Source organism: Haliaeetus leucocephalus, unplaced genomic scaffold (genome assembly GCF_000737465.1).
Source record: "Haliaeetus leucocephalus isolate CR32 unplaced genomic scaffold, Haliaeetus_leucocephalus-4.0 Scaffold795, whole genome shotgun sequence".
Taxonomy (NCBI): Eukaryota; Metazoa; Chordata; class Aves; order Accipitriformes; family Accipitridae; genus Haliaeetus; species Haliaeetus leucocephalus.
Window position 1 is genome coordinate 4523072 of NW_010973231.1, and position 22794 is coordinate 4545865.

At 38.4% G+C, this 22794-nt stretch overlaps 1 protein-coding gene across 4 annotated transcripts in view; it reads right to left on the minus strand.

Annotated features, from left to right (window-relative positions):
- The window catches only part of TBL1X (transducin (beta)-like 1X-linked), a 179549-nt gene that overhangs the window by 143175 nt on the left and 13580 nt on the right, over positions 1–22794 (minus strand). For all 4 annotated transcript variants that reach the window (XM_010581590.1, XM_010581587.1, XM_010581588.1 and 1 more), the window contains exon 2: positions 2493–2565. The gene's annotated coding sequence lies outside the window, so the exon portion shown is untranslated. The remainder of the gene's footprint in view (positions 1–2492; positions 2566–22794) is intronic.

The window sequence follows — 22794 nt, forward strand, 5'->3', positions numbered from 1 at the left end:
GAGGGTGGTGTCATGGATATGTTTCATCTTGCTTCAAACCCAGATGTAGATTTGCACAAACCCGTCGATCCTTTCAGAACACCAGGCCCAAAAACTGCTACATGCAAGATGCTCTCAAAAACAAGGCCAGTTCATTTCCATGCTTAACTGAGAAAATCTTGCCCCAGGGCACTCAATTTCAAGTCTGGATGAGAAAATCTGTATGATGCAGTAACTACAATAACTGGCAAATAATAAACTGGATAAAACACCTAAATTAGAGTACAGATCAATCCTACATTCATAAAGATATAGACTACACAATTTAATTGGATTATCCCCATCTCTTAGTTCAATAGTTCTTGACTTCTGCTTTCCTCAAACAACAATTAAGGACAATTTTCAAGTAAAAAGTAACGTAACACTGACACAATATCTTTTTGTCAAGGCAGAAGTCACTACACCTACAAATCTTCAAGCCCAGCAGAATGACCACCTTTCTTTTGCATGGGCAAGCTCCTGTCTCATGTACACAAGCACAAAATTTAAACTATAATTCCAAAAAGATTGCAGTTGCACCTGGCATTTCTAGTGCTGCCTTCCAAATGAGGAAACGGGAACAAGACAGGAAAAGAAAATATACCCTAAATGAACAGCTGAGCTTATGTAGCACCCAAAATACAAAAGGTCAGGAAATACCTGTCTTTCATCACTGTCAAAAGCAATAGACTAAAATATGCAGAGTAGGACTGATAACACAGGAAATAAATGAAAACATTTGCTGCGTGTTAGTATAGAAGTTAAAAGAAACAAGGCAAAAACCTCTCTCAAAGGTCCCTGTTGGATTTAAAACAGAGCTGTTGAGCCAATTTTGATTTCAAAACATGCCATTATCATTTAAGAATACTGAACTTCTCTCCTTTAATAAACCTTACACCTGTTCACTAGTCCACAGACCTAATTCCTAAAACCATGCACATTGAGTGCACGATATTTGCAGGAACCAGAACTTCAGTGAGAACTACAAATACACAGGAAAGCAACCAGTTAGTTACAATGCAGGCTCAGGCATTATTTGTGATTCACTACCTAACTTACAAATCAAAGAATGATAATGCTAAATGCTGCCACGATGCATTTCTGAATGAATTTAAAGTCTTCAGTGTGTACAGCTCACAAAGCCTGGCATATTTTTAAGTTACATATTTAATTTACTTTAATATCAAAAGCAATGAGAGACTTTTGTCTACTACTCTATCGCAAAGCAATAAACACAGTAAATACTATGGCAAAATGAAATACACTTTTTTACGCAGTGACGTGACAGATACCTATTTTTAAGTTCATGCATTCAGTACAAGAATATGATTAAACCACAGCACAGATCTGGAATAAAATGCACTGATAACAAGTTTAGACCAGATTAAATCAAGAGACTCTCAAATGACAAGTAGAGTTTGTAAAATTTAATGTAGATACCAGTAAGGATATTCAACTTACCGAAGCCTTCCAAAACTAAACATAATTCTTTTAGCATGATAAATGCCAGCAGGAAGAAGGGCTCCAGCTCTGGCAATTGTTTTGGAAAACTCAATTAACTTGCTCATTATTAAAAGTATGTTACCAGTAGAAAGAAATTTTCTGCTATACTATACTTATCTGCTCATTAATATTACATGCATTTCATATATGAGTATGTATGAATAAATAAATACGTTAAATAATACAACAAAGTACCTTTTTGACTTGTAAAATAATTTATTGTAACCAGAATAATGCTTGAATTGCCAGGAAAGGAAGCTAGGTAGATAACTGAAAAATATTCTTCCTGCCTTTTCAGAAACCTGTGTAGGCTGGGTTTGGGACTGGGGACCTTCAGATGCTGAGGATGTCTGCCACATACCCCGTCAAAGCTGATGAAGAAAAGCTGCCCCGTCTTATATTAATGGAAGCTAATCCAACTATTTTAACAGAAGCAAACCCAACCAAGACAATAGCTTTTGTCTCCAACAACATGAAATAAGCATTCACCCTTTCTAAGACAACCATATTAGGCCACCATGAGGTCGTCTTCCTAGCCTTCACCCTCTGATGACCTCACAACTTAACCTGGCCTCTTCTTAGGACTTCAGTCCTGCTGAATCTCAGTGCCTTATTATGATCACAAACCAGCAAGATAGTTTAAGAAACAGAGAGGTTGTTCAAACTCAGAACTTAGTCTCAAGAAAATAACTGAAAAGGCAAAACACCAAAATACCAAGAAACCCTGCGTGTAATCTATGTTTAATTTTATGGAGGCTTTAAGGGTAGCAACAAAAAGCAAACCTACTGCAAAGCACTGAAGGCTCTATACAACATTCCCTTTAGCTAGCCCTCATACTTCTAGTCCTTTTCAATTCAAAAGCCAAGGTATTGGCTCAAGTTGCAGACTGCAATTAGGCATGGAGATGCTGAAAAATATTTAACAGTTTTAACATTTCGTAAAGCTGATTTCCAGCTAAGCATTCACTTACTCAGGTGCAAGAACAGTCAAGCTCCCCAGTTTCCCCCAGATTTTCCCTTCAGGCCAGTTTTATCCTTAGGTACCTGTGCACAATAAAAAAAACAAAGAAAAAATCAATTTACATAACGCCTCATAAGTTCATCTCTTGATTATATCAACTCTTACGGCTCCAAATTGTCAGCAATTTGAAAATTCAGATCTCCAGTTTTTCTAACAGGATTATTTCCCATCAATTTGCTTAACCAGAAGCAAACTCAAAGTTTTTTTCCCTTGCGAGAAGACTGGGTTTTATTTGACCAGTTCTACATATATATTTTTTTAGACTCAGCACAACTTTAAATGAAAGAGTTTTCTGTGAGAAGCCTCATGTAAATTCAACCTAGTAGAAGGTGGGATTGCATGATTTAGGTATATTTCATCACTTGTTTTTAGGAGTATAAACAGACAGCAACACAGTCAAGGCTTTGTCAGCCACAGATTTAAGCTACCTTGAAACTGTAAACACGTGACAAGAAAATCCTACGTATTCAGTTACCACTTTCAACATTGAAAGAAGGTTTGTGTACAGGTGCACTGTCACTTAGTTAAGGAGGAGCTCAAAAAATAAAGTTATTCTACTTTCTCCTGGCACTAGTATGAATTAAAGAAACATTTTTGAAATGTGCTGTTCAACCATATGGAATCAATTTTTGCAGACATATGGAGCTCCAATTAAATAAGTGTGGCTTTGCTGACACAAAAGTCCACCTGCACATATTCAAATTTTCCAGAAATAGGCCATCTAATTTAGAGCAGCCCATCTAACAATAACAGCATAGAAAAGCAATGCGTATGATATGACACAACCACTGAAAGTAGTCTCTTTAAATAGTAATCGCAGCCTTACTTTTGACCATGGTCATGATATAACCAGGCAGGATAGAATTAGTTCCCCTAAAATATAATTACAATTATGTCAGATCAAAATAAAATTATTTTTCATCTTCTCCATCTGCAAGTAAATATATAGTTGGTAAAGTAAGCAAGGTACAGTTTTTCAAAGAGAATTTTATCAGAAGTCAACGCAAATTAAAAAACTGATTGTAACTATGCTTCCTAGTTTTTAAGTTTTCTTTGCACATTGTGCATCCAGATTTTCCCAGGATAAATATATGGACAGCATGCCATTTAAAAATACAAAAGTCAACAAACTATATATAAACATCAACATCCTCAACAACCCTAAAATCTTAAAATAAGAAAGGTGTCCGATGAGGTGGAAACTAACAAATTTTTAAGGTAAGCACTTCAGAAATCCCAATTTTTATTCTTTAAGGATTCGGAGTTAATTGGGCCCCCTTGTTCATATCTAGTCTGACTGGCTTTTTATTAGGTGATGATGTGCAATTTTTTTCCACAGGACCCTGACCTCATTCAGTGAATACAGTAGCTAGAAGGAAAGACTACTCAAAATCTACACATTAACTGAATTACATATGGTCACAGCACAGCTCTACACTTTACCTACTCCGGGTTATTCTGTGCCATTTCAGAACAGCACTCTGAGGACAGAAACGCTAGTTCTCACACTGAGCTCCTCTTTGGAGCTGTCAGGATAACAACAGATTGCATTACAGTGCCCTGCGAGGTACGCCATACGATCCCCATAGTCTGTGAACTTAATGAAACTTTTGAATTAGAGCATTACAAACTTTAGTGTTCAATCAGAGATTCCTAAACCTCATTTATCAGAGTACCTAGTCTTATATAATACTTTAAACTGATTTTCTGGGGAGGTTGTATTCACCTGCCTTAACTAGGCAATGCATCTTTCCTTTCTTGTAGTGCACTGCCCCATTCACTTCCTGTCTTAAAAGTTTCTACCACAAATGACAGCAAGTTTTCAAAGAGCTGTCTCCTTTGCTGCAGTCTTTGTACACTTCTGGTCCAGTTGAAAAGACCATACAATTCTGAGATCATATAATTTAAAACTGTATCATAATGAGTATGTCCAAGGAAGGTCAGTTAACATATTCCAGACAACCTTAATTCTTCACCTTCCCACCTTTGCAGTGCTTGTTCTTTGTAACTCTAACATTATGGAAGACAGCTTCCTAAGCTTGGTTTAATTTCCAGCTCTTTTGAAGACAGTAACCGTGGAAAAGGAGAAGCTCCATCTTGTTCAATACAGACACCCAGAGTCTCCCTCAAAACGTGGCCACCTCTCCTTCTCATCCAAGCTGTACCTTTGCCAGTCCTGGGGACATGTGCCACCACTCCCATCACACTCTGTCATCAGGGTCAGTCTCCTGCTTCTGATCGCAGTCCTGCCTCCGTGCCTTTTTACAGGAACTGCTTCGTTCTCATCAGCTTCATTATATGATATATTGCTCCCTCCCCTCCCCGCAACCAGAATCCCGTTTCTCATGAGCTTCCAGCTCTCATATACTAGCTTTCCTTTTAATCTCAGCATTGTCTCTCAGCTTTTTGTCCCCTTCACAGACCTGTTAGCTCTTCTGCACTGCTTTTCACCTTCCAATGAATGTTTTTTCCCACTGCTTTACTCTCCCACTCAGCCTCCTGCGCTTGCCTCCCTATCTTTTCCGTATTTCTTTTCCTGGATCCTACACCGTCTTTGTGATTAGTGTGCCATAGCCATGGCTACTATGCCTTGTGCTGAACTCAATTCCAATGGTGGGTGTTACAAGAGGTTTGTACAAGGGCTAATGAGCAGGAATACTTAATTTCAGGATCTCAGAAGAACTTGAGCAGAAAGCAAGCCAAACCAGCAGCGCTGTCCATGCAGAAGTAGAATTTTAGGCACTTAAATCCCTCACTGCTGAAAAACACAGATACCTATATATTTAGGTATATATATGTCAAGGCAGCTGTATGAAGACTTTGTGGACTATAGGTACTTCAGTCTTAATGTTAGATTAACACCATATACTCCTTTCAATTTTTTTTTAAAAGTCATTTTACACAGAACCCAAATAAAGTTAGATAAGAGCCTAAATCTCAATCTAAACTCAGTCTCTGTTTCAGTTAACACAGTTCCTAGTACTTCTTTACGCCATTCTTTCTGAAGACAAAACAGCCCTTGCTTCAGTGAAATACATTAAGTATTGGGGGGGGGAGGAGGGAGGAATGTTTTTTAATTAAGAACAGGGTTTTCCAGGCACTGTTTACCAAGGATAAATGTTCTTATCTTTATTCCACTGGAAAAAAAGTAGATGATAGCATACCTTCACCTATTTTCTTCACAAAGTATAAACCAACCAAAGACATCTTCCTGTCTTGTCTCAAACATCCCTGCTTTTTGTGGGGGAGGGGCTTAAGGAGGTTAAGGCTGAATTTAAGATGATTTTATACAACCACAAAATCACAGAATACCAGGTTGGAAGGGACCCCAAGGACCATCTGATCCATCCCTTCTTGGCAAAAGCAAGGTCTAGACAAGATGGCCCAGCACCCTGTCCAGCTGAATCTCAAAAGTGTCCAGCGTTGGGGAATCCACCACTTCCCTGGGGAGATTATTCCAATGGTTGATTGTTCTCATTGCGAAAAATTTTCCTCGTGTCCAATCGGCATCTCCCCAGGAATAACTTGTACCCATTACCCCTCGTCTTTTCCACCTGGCTTCTTGTAAAAAGGGAGTCTCCATCTTCTTTGCAGCCACCCTTTAAATACTGGAACATGATAATAAGGTCTCCCCTAAGCCTTCTTTTCTCAAGGCTGAACAGACCCAGTTCTCTCAGCCTTTCCTCATATGGCAGGCTTCCAAGTCCTTTGATCATCTTTGTGGCCCTTCTCTGGACCCTCTCCAGCCCGTCCACAGCTTTTTTGTATAGCGGGGACCAAAACTGAACACGGTATTCCAGGTGTGGCCAGACAAGTGCTGAGTAGAGTGGGATAATGACTTCTTTATCTCTGCTGGGGATGCCCTTGTTGGTGCAACCCAGCATCCTGTTGGCTTGCTTCGCCGCAGCAGCACACTGTTCACTCATATTGAGCTGGTTGTCCACCAGGACCCCCAGGTCGCTTTTCACAGAGCTGCTCCTCAGCCAGGTAGATCCCAACCTGTGCTGCACTCCTGGATTATGTTTTCCCAGGTGCAAGACCTTACACTTGTCCTTGTTGAACTTTGTAAGGTTCCTGTTGGCCCACTCTTCCAACCTACCCAGGTCTTCCTGCAGGGTGGCTCTCCCTTCTGCAGTGGTCACTTCACCACTCAGTTTGGTGTCATCAGCAAACTAGTTGGGAGAGGCGGGCTTCCCCAAGATGTGAAATCATAAAGCAAATTAAAAGACATTTCATTTACTGCATAAGTCCTATTTTCAGAATAGTTTCAATATTTGGGTTGGTAACAATAGGGTTTGCATCAACAAAATATGAACTAAAGCAACACAAACAGAAATCAGAAGTATATAATAAATTCAAATATGATGAGAATTTCATTAAGAACATTGTTCCTACCTTTGAATATACAAAAGTAGTTCTTTGGATTACCTCTTGACTTCACTCTTATTTGTAACAAGCATCTTTTAAAAAGAAGAGGTAACACAAACCTTAACATAGATTAGTATAGGTTAGGTGATCTCAGCTTCTTGGTACCAAAGAAAACTAACAGCTAGCTGTAGGATTGTTCCTAACATGGATTTACATATCAGTATCCTAAACCTGTCAGCTCTCACACTAATCTGCCCTTCTACCTTACTTTTTCTCTTCTTGTATTTTATACGTTCTCCTATCCCACACAACTCCTCCTCTTCCATTCATCTCCCTGTGTTTTTTTCTTCCTCTTCGCCGTAATTTCCTCACCAAAATACAACCCAAGTTTCAAATGATGAAGAATGCAGTCAACTTTCTGCACAGTATAATCAGTACTTTGGTGGCACAACCCATATGCGCCGCAAATGCTGCAGGACCTTTCCCTCAGCTTTAATACAGTTCAGGACTGGTGTACGAGAGATGAATATAAAGCAAATTACTAAATTGGTGTAAGTGAAAAATTCAGATTAATCTTTCACATTATCTTTGCAATTAACTTCCTAAGATTTACAATCTTGTTTGATGTAACCTGTAAGTTGATTGCTCAGAAGACAATAGTTCTGGAAAAATAAAAATCTACAAGGGTCACACTGGATTTAAAACCAGACCTGTCATTAATTGTTATCCTGAGCTTATTCTCAGTGTTATTCCCTCTTCTTCCAGCCCCACCTCATTCAAATACACACACTGTCACATTTTCATGGCACACTTTACATGCCATTTTGCTTCATGTGCCGATCAACTTCCCCATGCTTAAGCCTTGCATTTCTTTCCCATTTGCTCTATTTCTAAATTTGCACTATTTCTAAACAGTGCAAAAAGTCACATAGCTTTTCTTAATTTTTTCTTCTGAGACACTACACTTCCCCTTCTCATGATAATAAAACAGTAGTCAGTCACATTGCTCCTTTTCTCTAACAGAGCAGCAGATCCAGGCTTCCCTTCCATCAAATGCAACTCCGTCCCTTCAGGGTGACAACAGCGATCTCAGTTCTCTCTTGTCTACCTTTGTGCTCTGCTGCCGTCCAAAATCCTACTCCTCCCAAACAACTAATGGGGTCTGTTCCTGAATCCTCCAATGTGCCACACACTGAAATACTCAGGAGGCTGACCAGTGTGTGTGTGTGTGTGTGTGTTTGCAATTGCATGTGAGTGAGCAGAGGCAGCCTCCCCTCAGGGTAAAATACTCACATACAGCTTGGGCGTTTAAGCTCTAGGATCCTCAGAGCCTGTAATAACATCTCTGCAACGGAATCTTTTTGATTTAAAAATCTCAACCTCTGCTGAAATGATGTAGATTCAGTGGAGAAAGCACATACCCCTCCTACGCTGCTACTGTATTACTGAGTGGCCGTTTAATAATAGCGTACTTTACTTAATAAGTAAAGATGAATGATTCAGTGCTAGAAGGTGTCTGCTAAAGAGGAATTTCTATTACATCTTGATTCTTCCAATATTGAAACTAAAAGGAAAAAATAACTCTCTGATTTATCTGAAATAAAGACAGTAGACTGAAGTTACTTTTTATATTTAAATAACAAATTATGGATAATATTTATATACACTAAAACAAGGCAGCCTTTCAACAACCTTTTTCTGTGTCTGATATATAAAAATTAGGTATAAATGTAATATCATCAACAAACACAGTGTTTACAAATAAATCACTTATTCCTCTGTTGAGCCACACTGCGTTAAGTACACTTTAATGCTGAAAGTGGTATCTGATTTTCTTTATTTAACCCCAAATGCAACAGCAAAATAAAAATGTTCAAAATACTTCGATCTTGCTGATAAGCGCTCAGCATTGAAAGGTACATGTCAAGATAATGTAAGATGGTATTTATTCTTATTTCTTCTGAAGAGTTCTCAGTCACATGAATGTATTTAATGCTGTATTATCTCTTGTTCTTCAGTTTCGTATACTGCCTGCTGGTGTTGAAGGTAAAAGAAGATTCAGTTATCCTGACTCCCACCACCAGTATGGGCTGATCCTGCAAATCCACCACTGTCACATCCCATGGAGGAAGAAGGACTGTCAATATGAATCATGCCCTTGGAACTAGGCTTCAAAACCTAAATAATCCAATGGCTGTAACTCACACAGAAGCCAATTATCACTGGTGATCCCAGACATTTCTCAAAAGCTGGCACTCTGAGTCTCCCTTATTCATCAGCATGTTCACACTTGTTTGCTAGTTAGGATAAAAGTAACGTAAATAGCTGTAACTATTAGTAGTAGATTGATGCTGAATTTAAAAAAACAAAACAAAACACACTGGTAAACCTACCAAAATACCATAAAACGAATTTCAGTATTTGCCTCCACTCACTTTAGGAAACCCTTTTCCTCTGTTTATTTTCTCTTCCTGCTCACAAGTTCCTGGCATCCCATGTACTGCAGCGTTCACATTCTAGTTTCCATCATCAGTGACGTGAAAAAACCACTTTGTTCACCCACACATACTTCTCCTTGCCAGAAAGGTCAAGAGAATCATTTACAAACGGTCCACCATTTTCCCCCCAAAATTACCCATATGAATCCAAGAATCACCCCATCCACGCCTCATCACGTTAACAAGTGCCTGTGCCTCCCCAAAGCCCGCCAAGACTGAAGGAAAATAATGATTCTTACCATCTAATGGTTTCCCAGCACGGAAAATTTACCAGTATAATGGTGACAGAATCATACACTGCACTAGTTTAAATCTTCCATGAAGGGGTCTGGTTTGGTTTGGTTTTGAATAAATAGGTTTTTGGCTTAACAACCTTCATCCAAAAGAAGCCCTGCTCATCTTCAAACATCTTTCTTGCTAGAATAAGACAATTTTAGCATGATTGCTACAGCAATTACAGTCTGGCTGATGCTAGTTAACTTGCGCACATAGACAAGTCCCAGAACTTTTCAGCAAACAAGTGATCCGGGTTTATACTTTGTACAGCCTAAAGCCAATATAGTTAACATTTCTTTGATCCTTGAGCTTCACACTTCAGAAAGCTGCAGGAGAGAGGAAGTGCTGGAGGGCTGGTAGTTTCAGGAACCATTAATTATAGGAACTCATCATGAAGGGCATTGCTAGAAGTTCGCTTCAGACCATCTGAAAGTATTAGAGATAATCCAATGGTTTAAATATAAACGGCGCAGTTGCTGTCACACAGCTGTCCATGAAAGACAAGGTCTCAGTGCATTTTCTTCCACATTGACTATCTGTAAGGTGTTAAGAGGAAAGAAATTTACCATGGTACAAGCCCCTCCCATTAAAATGTATTCCTTACCATGTTTTTTGTGTTTGATCTCAAAGTAAATGATAAACCACATCCATTTTTTTAACTGTCTACTATACTATAAATATTATGGCTAAAATTTTCAACAGATTGGCTATTAAATTTACCCAGGAAAGTACACTCTTCTGCACTAATTTTTGAAACAGAATTCATCCTAAATGGGAGTTAGTCTTTTTATGGGAAAAACCAGAAGTGAAATTCAACTAGCCCCAATGATAAAATTAATGAGCTATTCAAAATTATTTGTCTCCTTTTCAAATAATATGCGTAAAACCACATGGCAAGTTATTGGTAGAAGCAGGAATAATATCTTACTTAACTAGTTCACTTTCTTAAGAGTTCTCCACTGCCTAACAATGTATTTTATAAATATTCAGGTTTTCATTATAGTGGTTCCCTATAAGAATCAATTTTTTATTACGACAATAGTCACCTAAAGCACAGAGCCCTTTTCACAGTCAGCTGAATGGTGGCACAATATGGCCTAAGCGTAAAAAAACCACTAAGTTAGATTTTACTTTTTAATCTGACCCTCCAGTGAAATGCTGAAAAGAAACTTTCTCTTTAAATCCTGTCCAAATAAAATCTAGAAAGCTGTAGCCCATCATTCACCAGCTGCTTTTTCACTTACTAATTTAAGAACAACACTTCTTCCTGTTGCACACTTACCAGGAAGCAGCTATGCCATGAATGTGTTATAAACACTACACGTCTCTCAGGCTGCATGGCTTTCTGAAAAACAAGACAACCTAATGGAAGCTCTGCTCTTTAACATCCTCTACTTCCTGCCCACATTCTGGTTACTTAATACCAAAGTTAGAGCCTGTGAAAGAATTTCACATCTCATTTTCCTTCTGTTATTTCCCCTTTCAATCTGAGGTCTTCGATGATATGCTGATTCTCCTGCAAGTCCACTTTCTCACAGATATGCTGCAAATGCAAAGGCAGAGGGATAACCAAACTGCAAGACATCACTTACTGAGAACAACCCTTCTGGGGTACAGGAGGCAGCAAATACATATATTCTTCAGACAACATGACAGAAAAACTCCATGCACCAAACAGCAAAGTTTGAGGAGCAGAAAGAATGCAACACTTCATCTGGATCACCAACATGGCATTTCAATGTGTGCCTCAGCATAGTTCAGAGACATGGGATGGTCCCCTTGGGATGGATGTGCAACTGCAGGCAACCATGCAATGAATGTTCAGTTCTGAAGTTTCCATAGTATATCTGTTCCACGTGCCCTAAACACCACAATATGCTTCTCAATACCCTACAAAAGGCAAAATAGCTATAGGAACAGCAATGATTATAGAAAACCACAGAGGGAGAGATGGACCCTGAGGGCACGGCCTATATCCTATGTCTTTGCAATAGCTGTGTATTTTTTTGACAATTGCCAAGTAACAACTTCTCCTTAACGATCACAGGAAGTGAACCATGCACCACACAACAAAAAGGGATAAAAATACCTATTTTATCCTCTGTTTCCTGAGGGGAGCCATTCATTCCTGATCCCAGATTTTGTGATCAGTTCCATGGTGAATGTGAGAAGATGGCAGGTAGAACAAGTAAAATAAGTTGTTATTAAAGGGTTTGGGAGAAGAGCAGAAAAAACATACTTCTTATCCACAAGCAACCAGTGGAAATGCTGAAGCACGTTGTTAGTGCCAAATAAATATAATGAAACAAACAGTTTCAATCTCCCTTCAGACCCCTTGGAGACCTAAATACTTCAAATCCAAAGACTCGTCTCATAACTTAACTTTCTATAGTCATTCCAGAATAAAATCTCCTGTGCAGCTTAATAAACTGGGGCTTAAAACTGTTCAGGTTCTTTGCCCCGCTGTCCCGTTCAGAAGAAATTTGAGGAAAGTTCTTATAATTTCTTGTCTAAATTCATTCTGGAGCAATTTATAATATCAATACCAGAAAAATTGGTTATACTTCAGCTGAAACAGTTCTTCGTTGCTGATGTTTACCCATAGATTTATTTACGAAAAATAACTTTATCCCTTCTCGACCTTCATTTGACTAAGCTAAATGACAAAAGCTTTCTAATTTGCTCTTTGAACGATAAATACCATGTAACTCTGATCAGCCTAGTAGTCTGTCTTTGCACCTGTTCCAATTTAAGTCCATCTTTCTGTTCACTGCAAGTGAAGAGTGTTGGACACAATACTCCAAATGAGGTCTCAGGAAAGCTTTGTGAAATTCTGTTAGCATTTTTCCCTCTGTCTACAAAAGTATCATGTCTAATGCATCGTAGAAGCACATTAGCCTTTTTCACAGCTGCATCATACTGGTGGCTTAGAGCCATCTTAGTGGCATTATCACAGCACTTCACCTAATTCAGACCACTACAACCATCAAATCATCTACGCAACATCCTATGTTGTTAACAGATGTTCTTCTCATTTTAAATATTTGCATATCAAGATAAAGACTAGCATGACCTCTCTGAGACCAGACACCGGGGGCTCGCAGAGCTCAATTAGCAACTGAGACTTTCTGAGTCTTAATCCTAAATATACACCTCCAAACACTAGCAGCAAACAGATGAACTACACAGTGCACAGTAACAAGGCTACTCCTATTACTCCACACCAAATGACTCTGCCTACACTCAAAAGCCATTTCTAAATGGATGGTTATAGATGACCTCTTCTCTCCCCTACCATGCAATTGCATTAGCCTGTTGAGAAGCCACACAGAAGACGTCCAGAAAGGCCAAACATCTACCCACCTTGATGTGGGGGTGGCCTCCCCACTGCTTGCTCTCATCTTCATGTCCTCAGCTGGCACTGAAAGTGCCTTTTTGTGGTGATCCCATCTAGACAAGCCTCTAGGTGTTAGGCTACCTCCTCCCACACATACTTGGTCTTAGTTGCCAGAGCAAAAGCTGCTCAGTTATAACTACTTCTACCAAAGTTAGTGTTTACACAGATATATTCTCCTGAAAAATGTTTTCAGGATTCTGAATTTATAATTTGAATGCTCTTCTTGTTCTAAAATTCAGATCATACCGAAAGTGACAGCTCACAGTAAAGACAAAAAAATCTAAAAATGCAGGAGCATAAATTGAAAGACTAATGTTGGACAAAGGACCTGACTGGTACCAGACAAACAGCATGACAGTTCCTACACAAGGCAGTCTCTTGTAGCTACTCACATCATAGAGTTAATATCACATTCACAAATACTCCTAATGCTACTAATAAAAACCTATCGTTGTGAAAAGCTTGGCCAGAACATGAACATTACCAGAACTAGACAGAACATGAATTACTTTCCCTTAAAGCTCAGGATCCCTTAATTGCCTCAGAAATGCCATGCATGTTTTGCAGTTGCATTCCAAAAAAATACTTTTTCTTCCAAGGAACTGGCAGAGCCAGCACTGTCCTCTGAGCTAAGACATGGGAGTCTTTTTCTGTAAATAAAGCAAGTGTTCTAGTCAAGCAACACACTACCACTTCTCAGAAAATAAATACCCTAGTTATACTTGAACTTGGTGTCTCTTTTTTGCCCATTATCACATGCATACCTTAACCGTTTCCCGTTTATATCTGTAGTATGAGCTGCCCTCCACCGATGAACGTATTACTGGTAAGGGAAAAAGCTCACAAATATCTAAGGCAGATGGGATGACTTCTGCTAGTACCTTGTGGTGTAGAAGTCAATGTTAATAACAGTGCGGCACTAAAATGAAAGAGTGTAGCTGTACAAAGCCTCCAGCATTACCTCATAGAAATTGTAGACTCACTAAATCACTTCTGCAGATGAAATACATATACCTTCTAGATATTTATGTTTTCAGAGCACTTTCATGCATCACTGAATGGATGCAGAATGGACCAGAAACAACTGAACTGACATGACCTAATGTTACCGCTGGTCAGCTGAGCTGAGTCAGTTACTATGAGGAACAGATATTCTTCAGTTAGCTAACTGCCCAGCAGTGGGGAAAAAATAACTCCAAGGTGGCTTAAGCGCATGTCTTTTATTTTACAACTGGAGGGATGAATAAGGCATCATACAGCCAGTTATGCCAAGCCTGATGATGACCCATCTCATACCAAGCTGCAGTAACACCCAGCATTTTTTTAATCTGCCGTAGCGCAATTTGCCCCAGGCTGTGAAGATGGTTTTCTGTCCTCTGTGTCACATGCGCTCATTAGCTGCATGTGAATGTATCAGTTTGGCCCTTTTGTTTTTGATAATGGAAAAGGTTATGCTTCACTGAAATTGCAGATAAATATCAGACACAATTCTGGTTAGGTTCTTAGTCTATGACGCATGGAATATAAAATACACCCACTTTTGACTGACTGCATGCTTGACTTATTCTGACAATAAGTAAGTAATCTGAAAACCAGGACAACTATCTCCTGATGTTTGCAGTTGACATGTACGTAAATAATACTTAAATATTAAAATTTCAGAGTCCATAAATCTGGTAAAACATAAAGTGTATTTTTTATTTCTAATATGGAATCTCCATGAAGAAAATCAGCATGATTTCAAGAAGATTTCAACAATTACTTTTATTTTAATACAAATGCATGTACCTCTTGTAAAGTCCCACCAGCAAAATCCACTCACGTTCCTAGCTGGAAAATACATATGCCAACATACATTTGCAAATAAGGCACACAGTTCGCATGTATACAAACACAGACTGAAATCTTTGTGTGTATACATCGTAAAAGAAACATTGCAGTTTGCAAGCAAAAATGAGCAGGCAGTGTTTCAAATTGACAATGTGGTACGGTGTTATCAGGAAGGACAAGAATTGAAGTGATTTACAGTAAATTGCCCTTACTGGCCAGGGATGATACACAGTTATGAGACTAAATTAAGGAAGTTTGCATTGCTGCCTTATGGTGCTTGATCTTTCAATTAATGTCTCAAGAATACTGGATTGTCTGTATCTGAGCACTGTTTGTTTTTGATGTTAGCATGAAAGAAACAGTTTTTTTAAATTGCAACACACTTGAACAGATTCAATTATGGTCAATACTTCCATTTCTAGTTACTAAGTCCCACTCATCCTTTCTGACTGACCCCATGACTCTACCTTTTAATCTTTAGAATCTTATATCTCAAAACTATCAGAGTGAGAAAAAAATAAAGCAGAGGCCCAAGACAGAGCCTGTGCCTACATTGAAGAGCCTAACTCACTTCAAATTCAGGAAATCTAAAGCTCCTAAAAGCATGTTTATCTACAGCACGCTCCTTTCTAAGGGACAGTGAAGAGTATCTTGCGATGAATGTATTCTGTGAATGCGGTATGCATGGATTTGTATGACGTAAGAGAAAGTAGTATGACACAGGATAAGGACTCAGCATATGCAAATGTCAGGTGGGATAATAACCTGCAAACCAGAAACAATATGGTATAGTTAATAGCCATAAAAAGGAAGCAAGAAACTACAGGAGGAGCACTCAAAAATTTTACAACTGGTATTTTACCAGGTTTGCTAGGGGCATCACTTCAGTGATACTTTTGGCTTCAGTTTCCTAACTTTGATCAATTTACAGTAAATTTAAATTTGTTCAGAAGATCAAAAGCAAAACACACAAGACCAGAATTACTTCCTTCAGTTTACTGTCTTGCATTTTGCATCAAAGCAACAGCACAGGCAATTAAGATTTCCTAAAACTACTCATGCCACACATACCCACTGAAGTTCTCCATACAGAGTAACCAGCTGGCCACTCAGACACCGAGCAGCAGATTATAAACTAGGTCTCCCATCTTTTTTAGGACATTCACGACATCCCAGCAAAAATACTCAGTATTACCAATTAAATTAATATCACAGGTAATGTTTGGCAAGGTTGCCCACATTCAGAGTTTGAAACCAAACCATGCCGAACCTCTACATCACGTAGATCTAGCCTCTTAAGAACACATTACAGCTGAGTATAGGCAAATACAGTGAAAATACAGGGAAGCTTCCACAGAATAGAGTACCTGATATTTAACACCCAGAGTTGGATGCTGAGACACAAAGGTACAGCTTTGTTGAAAGATCAGTAGAAATATTTGCATTACTTCGAAACTGAGTAACTCCTAGTATCAACTGGTTGGACCTAAATAATTGCTGATATAGTTCCAGCCAAATGGTGCAGTTTTTTGTTAGTGCACAAGAGCCAGAGTATTAAACTAGGCTAATCTAATGAAAAGCAGAAAGTATCAGTGTGGAAGAAGAAACATTTTTAAAATACAATTTTATATTATTCATGTAGGACCTACTGATGAAGAAATAAAGTAATAAAAAAAAAAGGTAATTTCATAGGAATTTTAATCTATGTATATTTTATTTAATAGACTCCTGCGGTGCATGTCAGACTAAACAGCCCAGTCAAGACCTCTGAAAATTAGTCTAGACACAAGAAGAGGCATACTCTGCATACTAAGACTTCTGAAAGGCTTTGAAAAGAAACACTCTGGAGAATTCTTATTGTTTCTGATAAGGCACACAGGAGTGCTTTCTCCTGATGTAATTCTTCATATAAAGATAAAACATATTTTAAAGCTTAATTGTAGGGCACCTTCACACTTCTGAGAGCCAACGATTCTGCTCATGGATTTCTTACTACATGCAGATGAGTCACTATTCACCTCAGCAATCTCCATGTCAGTAAAAATGCCTCTCTGAGCAAGTTTCATGCGTGCTTTGGTGTTTGCAGGATTAGGTTTTTGGTTTGCGGTTACCTGACATATGGGTCAAACATCTACTCAAAAAAATATTGGCCAGAAAAGCTTATGTTATCTAGTTAGAGCAACAGAAAAAGGAAGCAAAAAGTAATTATTTACTTCAGGACCTCTATGCCTTCCTGATGACCAAGCAAGCTACTGGCAGTTTACATCACAATTACCCTAAAGATCAATATAACAATAAACCAACCCACACCATCTGAAAGAGGTACGATTCCATGCAATTAACACCAAAGCATCTCTTACAGGTATTAAGTTATTTACCAATGTTTTCAGTGAACTTAAGATACTTAACACACAGAAGAACTTGAAAAAGGAGAGATTTCCAATTTCCTTAAAACGTCACCTGCACTAGTGACTACTGGCTAGATGCTGCTCTGAGTCAATTCCACCCAATCTCAGATACTAAGTCAATGTTAGAAAACTAATGTAGTAGCAAAAGATAGTAAAAAAACAAGTCAACATATTGTTTTGGGGTAAATTCTGTTGAGATCGGGAAAGGCAAATGTGAAAAAAGGAGAGCAGAAAGACTCCACTCCAAATTACTTCACTGCAGTATACCCACACTCATTTCAACACAGAGAGAACACAAAATTTTCATGGGAAACTTATCAAAGTAAAAGGAATTACCAATGATGTGATGAATTTTCCATTAAAATGACTTCTTTTATAAACTTTGAATATTTTTAGTGCATTATTTTAAATAGATTTTTTTCAGCTTTGGATTCCCATTTTCTAAGTTTCCTCCTCTCAAAGACACAGAGAAAAGAGGAAGTAAGCAAAATGCTTAGAAGCAGAGTAAGATAGACATTTTAATCAAGGGTTTAAAATTTCTATCCTGTTAAGTCCCAAGGAAATTAGATTTTTCTTTTCTCTATCTTCAGCTATTTTATCCTTTGCAGGAAGTATTTTTGCATGTTGTCAAAACAGCCCTTATCAAAATATTTGCAGTCTAACAGTCATGTTGACCCTGTCCAGTTTGAAGGAAAGAATGGGTGAGTTGACTTGTGTGCAACACACAAGCACAGACCCTAACTACGCCTGCAAAAAGCAAGTGAAGAAAGAAATCCCCTTACTAAAGTGATGGTATTACCATGTGATATTGATAGTTGCAACTATTGTCAGTTTCAAAATAACAAGGGGATCTTCTTCACCTCAAAGAGTGCATGTATTGTGGTTAAGATCTTACTGAGCAGGTAGAAATGGAGAATTCCCCGTGATCTCTGATGCTCAGCTTTCCACACGTTTTCATCAGTATTGCATCAAGTCTATACCAGCTAAATCCCTCTCCAGAGCTGCTGCAGAACTCCACTGACTTCAGGTTTCATCTTTTCCTACTGTGCCCCCCATTTATAGAGGACACTCTAGCAAAGAGCCACAGTTTCTCCAGTGACCTAACTCTGACAGCAGGTGGTTGAGCCCTGCAAGACATTGTTTGCCGTTCATTACTTATCAGCTCTTCAGAACAACAGCAGTACAGCTGGGGAGAGTATTTGGAGAGAAAATGCAGATTCAGTCAGTGGTCATGAATTAAGAATTAACAGTTTACTAAGAAAGGCAACCTCACAGAAAAAGGGGTGAGATTTTGAACAGTATGTATGAAATGAGCACTGCTTTACACATTTCGGCACCATTGTTTATCAAGACACAGTATGTGCTTATATGGGACCAGTTTAATCCCAAATGGAAAGGGAAATATGAGATACTTGTAAACACCATTAATACTAGGGGCTGCAGCATAATGATTATAGGCTTTAAAAAAGCAATAGTGATTCTGACCAAAATAGCTATCCTGACACAAAAGCTTTTATTTTCAGATCAGGCCAAGTTAAGAGCATATCTTTGTCCCACAGAAACATAAATATTGCATGTGCATTCCTGTATTTAGCCATCCCATGCACTACAGATTAAAAGAAGCAGCTAGATACTGTCTGTAAAAGAGTAATTTTCTTGACCTTAACATAAACCAAAACAAGCCATGGTGGAGAAGGGGAGGAGATAACTTTTCCTCCTTCATTTAGTCCTTCGTCTCCTCTTTTCCTAGTACAAGCCTTAACAAAGGCAGTATAATATTATCCCATCATTTTGAGTGCAGGCTCTCAATTGTTTTGGTAACGAATTATATGCCAAGGGTTCAGGTAATCTTGGAAATTGAAACACACACATGAGGTTTTTCCACCGATCTTCTCTAATTAGCAACTCTTAATGGACCAACAGCACACAATTTCAGAGCGGTGAGAGCCTACAATATATACACATGATACACTAAAGTGAGGCAGGGATACAAAAATTGCTAGCCCTCCAGGGCAGAAACTAAAACATGTCCCGATCCCAACATGGACTTCAAATAGCAGATAATGGATAGACTTCTAAGGCAAGCAGGCAGCTGAAAACTCTTCTATCTGCAAAATGACCCTGCTAAAACCTGGGAATGCTCACTTGGAAGCAAACTGACCTGGCAGCCTTCTCATACCCCCACCATTCCCCAGCAGTGGGGACAGGAATATGTGAAAGGCAGGGCAGAGACCCCCTGGGCCACCAATCTTTCATCATGTTGCGCTAAGAAACATATTCTAGGGGTATAGTTCCCATCTAATACAGGTCAGGAGGTAGCGGGTATATGAACCTGGCTACCACCTCATGGCTTGGAAATACTCCTGGATCCATTGTCTTATTGCAGGAATTTCTTTCCATTATATATGCTTGCGTGCTCTGTTTACTTATATTTTCACTCCTATTTCCTCCCTAAATACACATATTTTTGGGGGTCTAACTTCTTAATCGTCTCTTTTAGTTCATCACCTTGCCTTCCTGTTCCTTGCCAACAGGAATGATTATTCCTGTCCAGTGTTTTTAGCTTCTCTCGGAAGTGTAACTTTCAAGTAAGCATCACTGAAGGACATTTGATTTGCTGAAGAAATGGTCCTTTTCGTTCACTGAATTAAATCTCTCCCACCAGAGGCAACCATATCATGTATTTACTTTCCTAAACTGATCAGCTGCATCATTACCAATGATATGAAGCCAAAATCTGAAACGGGGGTGTGGGGTCAGGGTGGGGGTGGTGTTTTAAAAAAAAAAAAAAAAAAGCAACACTTTTTATTTTCAAAGTTTTCATCTAGAGATGACTGAAAATGCATTGTGTCCAAATGCATCTGATAATAGGTCAATGAGCTCTCTGCAGCAGCTCCATTTCAGTGTCTCACTGTCAGCAACAAGAGTTTCACCGGAGAAAAATATTGAGAAATGTCAAGAAACATCTCAGAGAGGAGACTGTCAAAAGAATTCTTTATTAATGAAGGCTGCTCACATGAGTAAAGCTGTAAGGTATTCAGAAGCCAGGGCAGAAGGAGAAAACACACACGTACTCTGAACACTTCCCAGTCAGAAACACCAATTAAAATTATTTCATAAATGCAAATGGATCTATACCATAAACCCTTAGAAGGAAGTAATCCAATTACCAGCAGTAACAAAATATATGTATATGCTGCATGTTTTCAATGCATCAGACACAAAACTAAATTTTATAGCCCATCAAATAACAAAAAACAGGTATCAACCATGTAGTTGAGAACAGAAGATAAACAGAAGCTTAATAGACATGGATTTGAATTTGTCTAGAAAAGTATTTCCATTGCTTTTTTACAACTGTTTTGAGAGGCAATAAATATTTAAATATCATTAATAAAAAGCCATTATTTAACAGACAGTTAAAAAAAAATCAAACTCTGAATGTAAGTCTTTGAGACAAAATAATTCTGTCCTAGCATGGCAAATGCTTAGTTACTAGTGAACATACAGAGCAACAGCAGAACACTTCACACTCAGCAAAGTTTGGAATAATATCATTCTGCTTCAGTAAGAATCTAGAAATAAAAAATGGGACATTTAACAAGCTATGCAGGATTTATTACCTTCGAGATGTTACTCTAATTTGCAAGATATAATCAGGTTTCCGAGGAACAATGCTAAAATGTAATAAAGGATCCAGATCTGATTCCTTAGCAACTCCTTCCATTTAATCATAAAAACAAGATAAATCCATTTTACCAAAAATGAAAAGATGGACTAGGCAGATAGGAAACAAATCAGTTAAGTACAGACATCAGAAAATAAAATAGGAGATGGCATACAAATCCTGTGGTTGACAAGAGATAAATCTGTCAGATAAATTCAGAAGAATTAGAACTGACACTAAAACTAAGGCTTGAGCAGAAGCTAGTACCAGTGCACAACAGGAAGACTAAAGGAGAGATGTTTCAGACTTGCCTCCGCTTTGAAAATCCCCTAGCTTTATTGATTTGTGTCACCACTTCATCATTATTTTTAAAATAGCATATTTCAGAAAATACTATGTTCCTATAAACTGGTATTTTGAGAACCAATAATATTTGCATTGCCTGACGGTGCATTCCAAAAAATAACAAAATTCCAGTATTCCTGTGAAATATCATGCCTATCAAGTTCAAAGGAGACCTTACATAACATACAATAAGCAAATGCAGTACTTGTTGTGAACACAAACTTCGTTTCTAGCAAGGGATGACCGTACAGTTTTCTTGTAGCTCAAAATAAGGTACTCCTGCCTTAACAAATAAGGATAATATTTCTGTGTCAGAATTGCTAAGCAAATCAGGAGTAACACACAAATTAGTTGTTAATGAAATTATTTGTGAGCCTGTTGCACTTTCTTTCTTCTTGAGAGAGCAACAAGGTCAGAGTCTCAGACAGTTGCGGCTGCTAGTGGTTGCCAAAGAGGTGTTTTTCCATTGTCTGAAGACCACTGAAATGAACCATCCTCCAGTCACCCCTCTTCCCACTGAGCCTTCACAAACGGTAGCGCACACATCAGCCAGTACTCATTCCCTCTCACACATGAATTTTAACTATTCCTCTATGACTCAGAGACAAGAGGGCAAAAATTAACAAAGAAAGGAAGTTACCAACAAATTACACAAATTCAAAAAGGTCTTTCTGGTAGTACACTTAATCATCACAACGAGTAGAATACAGTGGCTACCATATTTACTATCTCACTTTGTCATTGAGTAACGCCCTATAATACCTAAGGACAAAGACATAAAAGATTAAACATCTAAACCAGTTTCTCTCAATACAGTCTGATGATCAAGGGAGATGAAAGGAAGAAAATTTAAGAAAGGCCCACTAACAATTATTTGGCAAAGGGGGAAAACCATGAACGCATGCATAAAAAGTGAAAAACTACATTTATGTTGATACACCTGATGTGATTTCAAATGAAGTTTATACATTCAGCATTTTCTACCTCCTCCTAAACACCACAATTTTGTCACAAGCAATGAGGTATCACAAGCTCAGCATTTGAGCACACCAGAGGGACTAATTAAGACAGCACTATGTAATCTGTGCGATTTGCCAGACCAAAACAGGTACCTCCGTATTGGACAGTTTCTTCAACTATCCTTCTGGTGAAGGACCCATTTATGAGTTTCTTTGCACACAGCTGGCTGCAATATGATCAAGTGATGTAAAGCAGCACTAAACATAAGTACTATTTATCACATATTTAAAAGGCCAAAACGCATGCAATAGCATCAGCGGATACACTGAAACACGAATGTGTCACCTGGAGTTAATGCACTCCTCCCCAACTACCTCAACTTACTATTTGAAGCAATAGCCTTCTGATTACTGCAATATTTAATTCAGTTGCAGAAGAAAAAAAAAAAAAAACAACCAAAACCAAACAAAAACCCACACCGCTTGGTAAGATTTTTGTGTGGT